The sequence below is a fragment of the Heliangelus exortis genome, chromosome Z (genome assembly GCF_036169615.1).
Source record: "Heliangelus exortis chromosome Z, bHelExo1.hap1, whole genome shotgun sequence".
NCBI classification, from domain to species: domain Eukaryota; kingdom Metazoa; phylum Chordata; class Aves; order Apodiformes; family Trochilidae; genus Heliangelus; species Heliangelus exortis.
Genome location: NC_092454.1, coordinates 50613331 through 50626265, shown reverse-complemented (window position 1 = coordinate 50626265; position 12935 = coordinate 50613331). Strand labels below are relative to the sequence as shown.

The 12935-nt window shown below is 38.4% G+C and overlaps 1 protein-coding gene across 3 annotated transcripts in view; it reads left to right on the top strand.

The window, feature by feature from the left end:
* Nucleotides 1-12935, top strand: part of LHFPL2 (LHFPL tetraspan subfamily member 2) — a 115648-nt gene that overhangs the window by 58217 nt on the left and 44496 nt on the right. The window lies entirely within an intron of this gene.

Genomic DNA, 12935 nt, shown 5'->3' with positions numbered 1-12935 from the left:
TTAATATGCAATTTGTTTAGAAACTAAAGAGGCATTCAGTTTTATTGGGTAGGGAAAAATCTAAAGTGCTAGCTTTTGCTTAACTTGAACCTTGCTGATTATAGTGAGATACCATACCAAACTTCTACAGGTATCACTAGGGCTGACAGCTGAACAGTACTTTGGCATCACAGACAGTTTATATAGCTTTATCTAACAACAAATACGTGTATTCAGTCTTTGAAAATTGCTGCTCTCTAAGAACCTGGCAGTTAAGAATTAAAGAGGCTTTTTATTAATTTAAAATTTCTTTGGTAATGCTACGGATAATATGACCTATTTTATAGTGATGTGCCTTGGACCAATTAAAGGGGGAGCTCTGTAATGCTAGCACATGCACTAAGAACATGAAGCTAAATTAAACGACTTGAACAACTGTCATGGGAAGCTAATGTAGAGGGTTAGATGTAGTGGTGATGGTTAGCTCTGTGCAGACTGAATAAGTTGAAAGAAAATCAGAGAAGGGATCTCAAGTATCATCTGGTCCAACCCTTCTAATATTGATATATATGATACACCTCAGCACCCCATTGGGCTGAGACTTAAAGCTTTTGAAAGGGGGGGAATCCCCTGAGAGACCATTCCAATCTCTGGCTGTCCTCACAGTGAAAAAAAATTTTCCTCTTGTGTTTCAGCAGATTCTCACCAGCAGCAACTTTTGCCCATTGCCTCTTGTCTTGCATGTGTGACTCCATTTGTAGGTTCCCTTTAGATACTGGAACCTCATAATTAGGTCTCCCCTAAGCCTTCTCATTGCTGAACAAACAAAATTTTTTCAGCCTTTCCTGGTATATCAGATTCTATAGTCCTCTGATCATCCTCGTGGCTCTACTCTGGACCCTCTCCAGGCTGTCTGCATCCTTTTTGTACAGTGGGGACCAAAACTGAACACAAGACTCCATGTGTGGTCTGACAACTGCTGAGTAGAGTGGGATGATGACTTCTTTGTCTCTGCTGGTGATGCCCTTGTTTCAACACACTCTAGGAACCTCTGGGACTGTCCTTTGCTGTATTATATTTCCAGCAGAAAACTGGGAAATTGAAGTCTCCAATACTTGTCCAGTGAGGACAAGGGCAGGTGACAGAGAGAGTTCTCTCAGATGCCTGTATTTTGTGTGACTCATCATCCTGGCTGGGCTGTCTACAACAGACTTCCGTCGAGATATCTGCTTTGTTGACCTCCTCTCTGATTCTTACCCATAAACACTCAACCCTATTGACACTGCCATTAAGTTCCAGGCATCAATAGTAATCCCTAATAATAAAAATAGTAATAAAAAGATAGTAATAAAAAATAGTAATAAAAAGACCACCCCACTGACTTTGCTTCCTTGGTTATGCCTTCTGAAGAGCTTGTAGCCATTGATTGCTGCGTTTACACTTGGGTCTTTGTTGCCACATCCCCTCCCTCCACTGAACCAGCAGACTAAAAGACCTTGCTAGCACACCATCCCTCAAATATTTGTGTGCTGTCCTCAGGCTTGTTTCTAGCAAGCCCAGTTTTGTGTCCTTGCCCCTTCAAATCTAGTTTCAAGCTCTCTCAATGAGTTCTGCTAGTAGTTCTTGTGTCAGGATTCTTTTCCCCCATTGAGACAGGTGTACCTGTCTGTTGCCAGCAGGCTTGGTGTCATGTAAATCGACCCATGGTCAAAGAACCCAAAATCCTGCCAGTGACACCAGTCTTGGAGCCAGGTATTGATCTCTTGGCTCTTCCTGTTTATTCCCTCATCAATATGGAGGGACAGAGGAGAGTACCACCTGTGCTCCTGACCCCTTACCCAGTTGTGCTAAGGTACTGAAGTCTCTCTTCATTGTCTTTGGACTTCCTGTTGGTGCTTCATCACTGCCTACCTGAAAGATCAATAGTGGATAGCAAACTGAGAGATATATTAGAGAAGGGGCTTTTCTCTGATTAACATTAACTTGGGCCCCAGGGAGGCAGCACACTTCTCTATGAAGCAGATCTGGCCTGCATATTGAATCTTCTACTCTTCAGATCTGAGTCACTTATGACCATGACCTCCATTTTTTGTCTTTATCACAGAGGTTTTGATACGTGGGTTGTGTGGTAATACACAGAGGAAGGAAGGCTGTGGTTTGCTAAAGGTATTCTGGCTGCCATCTACATGTTGACCTTCACAGCAGTGGTAAACCCAGGTAGTTCACAGCAGAATTCAGATGGGAACAGGGAATTGATTTTTAGGTTTATGCTTGGTTTGGTATATATAATTTTGTTTATTTTGTTTGCATTGGTAGAGTTTTGTACTCTGCACATAACAGCAAAGAGACAGGGTGGGTTTTTTACTTCTGGAAGCCAAAACCAGAGCTGCAGCCAGTGTTGCAGGTTTTGCTTTTTTTTGTTAACAACCAGAGTGAATAGGAAGTACATTTGTGCTGCCTTTCCTCTGTGATCAGCATCTTTTCTATGTCTGTGGCTTGATTTTTTTTTTCTTTTCTTTCCCTTCCTTTGTATGTAGTTTATCTTGTTTACTCCTCCTTAAGGGAACTTCAAGGTGATTTTGAAGCAGTAATCCAAAATTGCACCCTGCTTCCATTTTATAGAAAAGAAATAGCAGTGGACATTTCTTCACTTTTTCTCCTTTTGTCTATCATCAGAGCAGATACAGGACAAGTCACTGAGTCAGGAAAATATTAAGGTTTGGAGTTCTTTTCTTGGGAAGACCGTGGGAACTTTCACATGCTCTAAATCAGATTGATCAGATAATTTACTTATGGAGCAACAAATATAGTGGCAAATTTTAATTTTGCTATTTGTGGAAGATAGTGTAGTTCTTGACATGGCGATGTCATGCTGCAGGCAGTAAGAAATATTAATTGCAGCCGCAGGAAGGATTGTGGCATGGTGCTGCTAGTCCTGACTCATGCATTTGTTTTCCACCTCTGTTTTTAACCTGATAAGTGATATTAGGGAGTTAATTAATTTCCTACTCTTTTTGCTAGTTTAGGTTGCAAGGTCTTTTGTCCAGTTCTTTTCAACGTGCTTTGGTGCCTGTGAAATTCTTCAGTTGCTATAGTATTACTTCAGTTGCTATAATATTTTTACCTGCAGTTTCTATCATGCTGGGACATTAAACTACCAGGGACTCAATATTTGACATGGAATCTTGAAGAAACTTGGATATTCATCCTGCAAGGAGAAAGCTAGTAATACTATTCACAGCATGGTTTAATGTTGCATCTGCTCATGTGCAACTGCAGGTTGATGCCAAAGGGGACAGTTCTTCCCCTCTCTCATATCAGCCCCCAGCCCCAAGGTGAGTTCAAGGTAAGCAGCTAGTTCAATAAAAAAACTTAACTGCCTGGGAAGGAAAGCTGTATCAGATAACTACCCTGCCTGGCTTGTCCTGTGGCTGAGAAATTACTATATGTAACACAAGGGACAAAGAAGGAATGAGCAGCTGGAAGTAGGTGGGCAGAGTAGTGCTGTTTCTTTCAGCAACAAGTAATAAATATACCATGTGAGACATAGCATGAAAACCTAGGCTTATTAAGACCTGCATTTTACAACCAGATTTTGAATGTAGCAGAAGAATGGCTTGTAGTAGATGTGACAGCCTGACTTCAATTCTGCCAGTGTTATTTGCTACTGCTACATAGTCTTCACTGGAAGTATTTTTTTCTATTACAAATGGTGAAGTGATGATCTTTGTGGTTGACAGTACAGTTTCAAGGCATATTTCTGATGCCTAAATATACCTTTGAATGCATTTAATTTAAATTTTAATTTAAGTCCTCTTAATCTTGCAAATTGAGCTGACAGAGTTGTTCTTGATGTGATATATTCTACAGACCTTGTATTCATAATTTCTCCTTTAAACGCTGTCGAGAAATTTTTCATCATTCTTCTTGAAAATTACTTCTATAATTGGAGTTTATTCTTTGAAGAGCATTTTTCACCCACTGCCATTTCTCTTAAAAATTAATACATTAGGTTAGCTTATGTTCTTTGATCTCACTTCCTTTGTGAGTCTCACGTAATATGACCTTATGTTGAAGGACCTCTCTTTTCTTCTCCCCTTGCCCTAAGTGTCCGTGAAATGAAGAGAGTGAGTGGGATGGAGGAAGAGAGAAGTGAAATGTTAAAATTATTTTATGTAAAAAAATTAAGTGGCTAACTTGTCAAGGAGTTCTTCTGCAGAGCCCACACAGGCTTGAGAGGATGGGAATATTTCCTATGGGCGAGGTTGCTGAGTAAATTCAGCTAAGGAAGGGGAGCAGTTCAACAGCTCAAAAAGTGAGTGTACCTCTGGGAACACAGCAGCACAACAGGGACTCTGGCTCTGGAGCTGTCTGTATGACTGGCCCAGCCAATGATGTTGCTGAAATTTCACATCTGTTATTTCTTACTGCCCACTTTTCTGGCAACAGCCAATCTTCATTTTTTCCATTATAGACAGCTGCTGGAACTAAAAAGAGCTTGAGCTCATTTTCAGATGTGACAAATAGACTATGTTTTACCTGTCTTTTTCCCCCCTGTTCTTTTTGCCACATACTACAGCACACTGACTTAATTCAAAAGTGTAGAACCTGTGAGTTGCTCTCTATAGATGTGTCTGAAGATAAGCAGATATGTTTGTGCATACAAATGATTTTTTAGAAACAGAGTCATGGTAAAGTCTGGAAATCTCAAGAAAGAGGCAGTTAGTGAAAGAACAAATCTGTATGATTGAGAAAGACCAATTGTCAGGCATCATCAGCATAATCACTGAAACTTGCTTTCTGCTCTGGCTGTGTTTAAGGTTACCCTTTGCAGAAAGTAGAGCAGTACACAGAGCTCAATGGTGAAGCCAAGTACTTTATGTCCAAGTAGAACTGAACTGCTTGGAAGAATAATCCCTTTTCATTTCTTCAGGCTGACTTTTTTGCCTATGTCCCACAGAAGAATTCTCTTATATTCTTCTAGCCCTCTCCAGCCTAAGCTATTGGAGCAGTTAGGTTAGTTTCCAAAGCTATTAGAAGGAAGGAGGTGGAGGTATTAGAGCCTCTGAGCAAGCTTGCAACTAGCCTGTTAGCTTTTCAAGCTTGTATGTTGAATCACGTTGAGGAATTTAAGCATGAGAAAACCATATGCATTTTTTTCCTCAATAATTTGTGCAAGCAGACTGTGGAAAAAACATCCAGTGATAGTTATGAACTGAGAACTGGGATGCCTGGTGAGCAAATGCTACTAACTGAACATTTTACAAATGTCAAGGAACTACCAAAATCCCTATTTCATCAATAGAGATGTAAATTAATCACTGACATGTACTGATACATGTGGTCAGGAATCCCTGGCATTCCAGTCCTACCTATGATCTGATTATGCTGCTGCAGTTCTGCATATGGGCACTACTTCCCTTGCAGCTCTCTGCAAGGTAATATGGAAGGACTTAGAAACAATTAGTAAATAAAAGTGATTTCACAACAGTAAAAAACCAGAATATTATTCACTTTGAGTGCAACAGGGTAAGTGGGAGGAAGGGATGGGAGGAGGGGAACGAACATATCTGACCCAATGGTGAATGTTACATGCTATATATACCTCCTAAAAATGCTCTAAGATACCCATGAAAAATGTCTTTAAATTAGTATCTTATTGTTCTGAAAGACTGAATGGTATTCTGGTGAAACAGTTAATATTCCTGATAAAATCAGATATTGCTGTAATTGAAAAAAATTGCTGTTCCAAAGGTAGGCTTGGTAATTTTCTTTCATTTTGCAATTTTTATATAACTTTTTTTTCCTTAAAGCAGAACAGTTTTGTCAAGTTGGTAAAAGTTTGCAATTGTCCTTTACTTGATGATTTTTAAATCCACCTCTTAGATAAATAGTACAGGAATGTAAATATTTTCATAGAGATTCTTCTGTGAGTAAAACCTAATGCAGCAGAAAATGAAAAAGTTTATAGTCTCTACAGATTTTTAGATGAGGAAAAAATCCATCCCTGCAGATAATTATTTTTTTCTGTGTATTGGAAAAGTTGAGGCTGAGGAGAATAAAAAAAATTCTTTGCTAGAGATGTTGAAAACATCCCTTGAAATCCAACTACTTTTCCAGATTGCGCTGAGCATATTTCTCTCTCTGAAACTGGATACCATGCATATCCTCTCCTGAAGCTGTCAAATCCGTTAGGGGTATAATAGTAAAGCACTCTTGCATGCGTGTATGTCGAGACAACATTATATGGAATGCAATTGAAGCATTTTATAGGTCTGTCTCCATGGCATTCTCATCAGTCCATTGTCTGATGGCTGGTTATCAAGCTGGTTTTGTTTGTTATTGAATTAATTTTTGGGGGGCAAGTGTTTTTCTCCTGGCAGCTGGAGGGACAGCACCTCGGAGGTTCTGCTAGCATATTAATGCTCGTGAAGTGCAGAGGGGATGGTGCTTAGTACCAGTGAAGAATTTCTTCCTAATGTCTACTCTAAATCTACCCACTTCCAGTTCAAAGCCATTATCTCCACTGGTCAATGAGGAGTGGGTTAGAGATCAGTTATGCAAATTGAATATACACAAGTCCATGGGCCCTGATGGGACACACCCAAGAGTGTTGAGAGAGCTGCTGATGTTAACACCCCACCACTCTCCATCAGATTCAAGAGATCATGACAAACAGCAGAGTTGCCTGAGGACAGATGTTGAACAGCACGTTTCAGTAGTGATCCTTGAGGAATGCCACTCATCATTGATCTGTATTTGGACATCCAGCCCCTCATCATCCCAAGGTGGAGTTCCATGGACACTGATGTAAAGGGCAACACCCCCTCCTCTTCTCTCCTCCCTGTCATTCCTAAAGAGCTTGTATCCATCTATTCATTCACATGGTCCAGTCACAGGAGTCATCCCACCACATCTCCATGGTGCCAGTGACGTGTTTTGTGACAATCTGAAAGATCACTGTGTTCTAGGTCTGAATGTAGCTTGTTTTCACTCATGTCTGCCCTATGTTCTGACACTCTTACAGTGGTCTGTGTTCACTACCGTGCCTGTAGTAGCTCACCTGTCACCCTTATTAATGAACCATTGCAGTTATATTTATTGTGCCAGCGGGGAGCAGGGTGTTCATGATGAATCAAGATCTTTCTCTGTTCCATCTTGGTTATGCTACACACTCTAGGTGGAACAGAAACGGAAGTGAGGTAAATACATAAATAAAAGCTCAGAGAAAAAAATGTAGCTTCTTAAAGCATTCAAAGTCTTCAGGTGAACACCCTTATTAACCTGAAATGATGTTAAAGGACTTTCCACAAGATGATTGTTTAACACAGGTCTGACTTACAAGCTATTTCTGAGCCCAAAGATGGAAACAAATCCTTCATGCTGCTTTCAACTGTGGCTGGAGGCACAGCTGAAATCTCAGGATTCTGTACTTATAGAAAGCCAGTCACAAGTCTTGGGTATTTCCAGGTATTTAGTCTAAAAGGAAACCTAGTTACATTTTCACACTTTTAATAATTTTACCTGTTGGAGCATCAAACCGTGCTACCTACTGTGAGCAGCATTCAAATGCTGACTGAGTTTGATTCAGAATGATTATGAAGTGTAATTAATATACATTTAAAGTGTTCTGCAGTCATCAGAGAAAAGGAATTATTTAGCTGATGAATTCTTGGCTGACATTTATTAAGAGGTGTCTGTAATTGTGCTGGTCTAAGAAAACATCCAGAAAGGAGAGTTGGGGGAGAGGAGAGAAGAAAATTCCAGATTTATAGACTTTCTTCAGTGATACTCTGGAAAACAGAAGAGTTCCTGCATTCACTTATGTGTACCAAAGTCTCGATTTACCTGTTAGAAATATTATATGTTTCAAAAGTTGACTTTGTGGAATTTTATAAAGGTTGGTGAAAATTAGAGGAGCAGATTAAGAAAGTGATGAATAGCAAACAAAGCAGTTAAAAAACAAAAAGCCAGTGGCTAGAGAGTTCTTAAGCAACGACTGAAAGCTGTTAATTCCGGCTCCCATAAGGTAAATTACACTTGTTCCTCCCACAACCTAACATGGGAGCTGGTAAACAATTGTGTGTCCAGATTAGATATATATAATATTAGAGTATTGCAAGAGCTTCTGAGGAAGTTCCACAAAGTTTATGTTGTTGTTACCTCAGTACAGAGTTGTGCCCAGCTGCTTAAGTTGGTTAGAAAACCTAGAAGAAGGTCCAAATAAATAATGCTTCAAAAAGTGTTTCATTAAGTAATTTAAAAACTTGACTGTAGAAAGCTTTCTCAGGCTGTGAGATGTTTGAGTGCAGAGATTTACAAAACTTATGATGAAGTGTTAGTTCCTCTCCTTATGATGGATGCTGATAATACAGAAGATATTACAGCTCCTGTTCTTCAAGCCCTTATGTACATTGCTTAGATGTATGAGAATTCCTTCTAAAAATGAGGATCTCCTGTTACTCCGCAGAAAGAGAAATCCACAAGTGTCTGTGGAAATGAGACTGGAACCAATACTGACCTGGATATTGCTTTATTTTCACCTTTTGTTTTGGAAGAAAGAAGTTACTTCTACTAAGTATTTTGCTTAAGGAAAGAGCTGAGTTTTCTCAACTGTTGCCTTAATTCCCTTTTTGTATTTTTAATCTAAACAGGAGCTTTGACTCCTTTTTTTTTTTTTTTTTCATTCTTAATACAGGCAAATTAAAAATTGCCAGCTGTCTAAAATACTGTACAAAAATTCAGTCACCATTTTGAACATTTCACTCCATATTTAGCATTATTGTAGTCCTCCTTCAGAAGTATTAAATTTACTGACTAGAGAACTAGAAGTTTTTACCCCCACCTCACAATCACTGTTGTGACATAGCAGCTGATAAGCTCTTAGAGCTCAGCCTGTTTCCTGAGGCCATCAACTCCATCTAGGATTTTTTTCTCACAGCTTAATAACTGGATTTTGGTGAGAGCCATTGATCCAACAAATTCAGTCCATTTGTTGTGCTAACAACCCAGCAGTGGTATGTAAAATTTCCTTTCCCTTTTGCTCCTTGCAGCAACAGGTTCAATTGTTACAGGCTCATAGGAACAGTGAGATTAACAGATGTTAAAGGGAGACTGTTTCAGGTCTTGGTGGGAAGCAGTAATTTGAGAAGACTTGTGTAAGGGCTTGCTGACACCTAGGTGCTAAGTGTGTGGCTTTGAGGATATGAGTGCCATGAAAATTGCTTTACTTTTCTCCCCTGTTTGCTGAGGCCAGATGTTTGATGAGGCCAACAGCCATAGCACAATTTTACTTATTTTAGTAAGTTACCATGTGCTCTAGAAACTCATTCCTGGTTTGGTGTTTCCCTTACTGCATTAAGCCCCATGGAACCCTTAAATTTGTGCCTGCTTGGATCAATCTTGTAGAGAGAGTTTACTTTGGAATATTTTGGTTTTCATTGTTAGATGACAAATTAGTTAAAATGTGGGACATCATAAAACTTTGGTCTACTTAATCCATTGTTGAAGCAGAATTGCTTCCTGATGAGTGCAGCCTGAGAGAAAGTCTTAATACTTTCTGTGTTAGAAATGAGGACAGGAAAAGTATTCTGGTTTTCTTGTCTTTTTTCTCTATCGACTTTAACTGTCTCAGTCATTGCTAGAATAGCTACAGGCTTTAGACAAGGATTAGGTTTATGTGAACACTGAAAGGCAATTTGTTTGTGGCAGTTATTTTTCAAAAACTAAGTAACAGTTTTGAGGATATTCAAATGCCAAATTGTAAAATTTGAAAGTATGTTGGTATTGCAAGAGCTTGTATGCTTTCCCTTCCCCTTTTAGTTGGGCAATGTTGATTTTTACATGACTACTTGCATCTTGAATAGCATTTGCATGGTCTCGAAATCATACAATAGAGCAACAATTTTTAACAACAGAGACCAATGTTGTTTTATTGTTGATACTATTAAATTTATTTGGTTGATAAAGGGAAAAAAAAAGAGACATAAAATGTGGCTTCATCTGTGTTTTTGTGGATTTTTTACTTGTTCCAGTTTATTTGTGAGTGAAATGTCATACCGTTGCTATTATAAGTTTTCCAATAAACAAATACTTGTTTTTCTCTGAAACAAAAAACAGGGAGTTCTCTCATTAGAGAATGTACATGTTGTAATTTATTTATGTATGTGGATCTTAGTACACTGAAAAGAACTTCGTCACAATCACTTACTTTTTGTGCAAAAAAATCTGATACTTGCCTCGCATGTGACCAAAGGTGTCACCTGCATGCTTCATGTCTGGATGCATATATGTAAAAAGGCAGATACCTTTCCCCTGCACCACAGTAATGAAATTGTACAATGTAATTACGGGCTCTTCTGCTAAGATTCCTAAATGTATGACTCAAGGAAACACCAGATATGACTCACAGTAAAATCACAAGAGCTGGAATCATCTTAGTTCCCTTAGTTTCGATTGGTATCGGCTATAGTTTGCACATTTCTTCACAGGATCATGCTTGTAGATTCACTTAGTGGCATATTTTTGTGGTCTTATCTGTGCTAATAAAAAGGAAATTAATATCACCGGGAACCGTGCAGTGGTATTTTGGTGATGGAATTTTGTTTTCTGTGCCAGATGATGAAATTGTAAGTATTGATTTAAGTAATTATACCCATCCTTCACTAAGGGACAATATAAGTTGGACTGCATATTGGTTAAACGTAAGATATTAAATAATGTGAGCCAGATCTTTATTCATTGGAAGCTGTTTCATTGTCAAATGCCAGCTCTTTAATAGAAAGATGATTTTCCAAAATCAGTCCATAAAACTGGGCTTTTTATATTTATATGATTATTTGCATTCTTGTCCATGAGAAATGAGCGTTAGAATAGCAGATTCTTAAATGAAGACAAAATGAGTCCATTTTTCACTTGAATATAATCCATAGATCAGTCCCAGATCTGTAGCTGCTTGTGTGTCTGTGTTACTCCTGTTTCCTAACTGGCAAGGGGTGTCTCCTTTAAGAGTCCAGCAATCTTCATCATGCCTAAATCAGTGAGAATTATATGAAGTTATGGCTTTTGTCAGATTTTCCAACCAGGGTGGCCTAATCCACTCAGGTTTTTAAGGCATTTTTAAAATGTTGGCTGTGTTCGAACTTGGAATAATCAGCACAACTGTAAGAGTCATTACATGATCCACCTGGATTTAGTGCTTGAAGTGAGAAACAGCTGTGGCTTTTTCAAGAACTGTTCCTACAATGTTTGTGTACATGCAATTAAGTTTAAATGGATGAGGGGTATCTCTGTATCCATAGTAATGCCGGCACACCTATGTCCAGAGTCCACTAGAAGGTAGGTGAAAAACCCCAGTTGGCTTCAGTGAGTTGTGACTACAGCCTTGCCAACTGAGTATATGCAGAAAAACACTTCCTCCTAAAAGGCTTGTCTAGAATTTACTGGAATTTGGCATTTTATTTGAAAAAGCCTGCAAAGAAGTTGTTACTAGAATGCTATTAAGTAGTTTTATTTCTTTCGCCTCATTATATTTGAGGCATTTTTTCACCTCTGTAAATCACAGGGTTAAAGGAGACCCAGAGAGAAATGTAACCAGTATTAGCCTCAGATGTTTTAGAAGTCTTGGAGAACATGACAGCGGAGATCAAAAAAAGTATGAAAGACATTGGGACTTTTGTAATTACCCTAATTCTGTTCAGAACAAGAGCAATGTTCTTCTTTGGGACATAAGTGTATTTGATGGAAAAATATGTTGTGTTGTGAACTGCTCCAATTCTGCTTTTTAAGTCAGAGCTTATAACTCCATTTGTTTGTATTCTGATACAAGGAAGAAAAAGAGCTAGTCAATTGCAAATCTATCTTTAAAAGCCTTAAAATCTGATGTTTCTGTGGCATAGTCTAAAACAAAGTCTGTTGAGTAAAGTGTTTATCATTTGATCTAAATTTATGATAATAGAATAGATGCTTTTGCCATGGACAAGTTATTTAAACAGTGATGGGATGGAGTTGGTTTGATGTTTGCTCAAGTGTGATGAAGTACTTACTGTAGTAAAGAACATACTATTTTAATTAAATGGATGGACAAGCCTTTGTGGTCTTACTATTCTGATCATCTTTTGATAAAGGTCTAGACTGAGTTTTCCAGTTGCTACAGCATTTTGCTGACTTGAGCATGATGGCTTACAGTTGCACAATACGGGTAGATGGCAGCTATTCTGGTTAATTTACTGCCTTTATAACTTTAACAAGTTAGGATGTATTGTCCCAAATTGTTATGATCATCTTCAATTCTCAAATGTAAGCATTAATTTAATCTAATTCCACTGTTAACTTCTAGCTAGGCAGAACTGCCTACTTGCTCCTTTTAAAAGTTAAATTAAATTGTGCCCCATTGTTCCAAGGGGGAGCTCAGCTTTTGGTACAGAGCAATCCTGTGTTGTCATCTTGGACTTTCTAAGAGTACAAAAGGTGAACAGGAACTATGTTTTTGCAGAAAGAAAAGAGAAAAACTTTGGACATTAATTAACAAAAACATTTTTGCAAGTTGTATTCAGCATATTGAATACTACTGAATCAAGATTAGATTCCAGTCCTTTCTTTGCTGAGTGGAAAGCCTTACTCAGTGCTATTCAGAGAAAAACATTCAGTGTTGCTCAGCTTCAGCCGTTGTAGGAATATCCTCTGGCACTTACAATGTTGTAGAAACTATAAATTACGCAGCTTCTGTCAGTGCACATTCTTGTAGCTCATAATTTTGTTTACTCATAGCTGCCACCTTTAAAATGCAGAGTAGCTTCACACTGTTCTTTGTTGTTCTGTTACAAGCTGACATTTACATGTCACAAAAAAAAAAAAAAAAAAAAAATCAGTACTCAGATATTAATTTTTAGGACTGAAGGATAGTATGGAATTCCTTCTCTAAAAAAAGGTACTATTGTGACTTCAGTGAGAGCAGG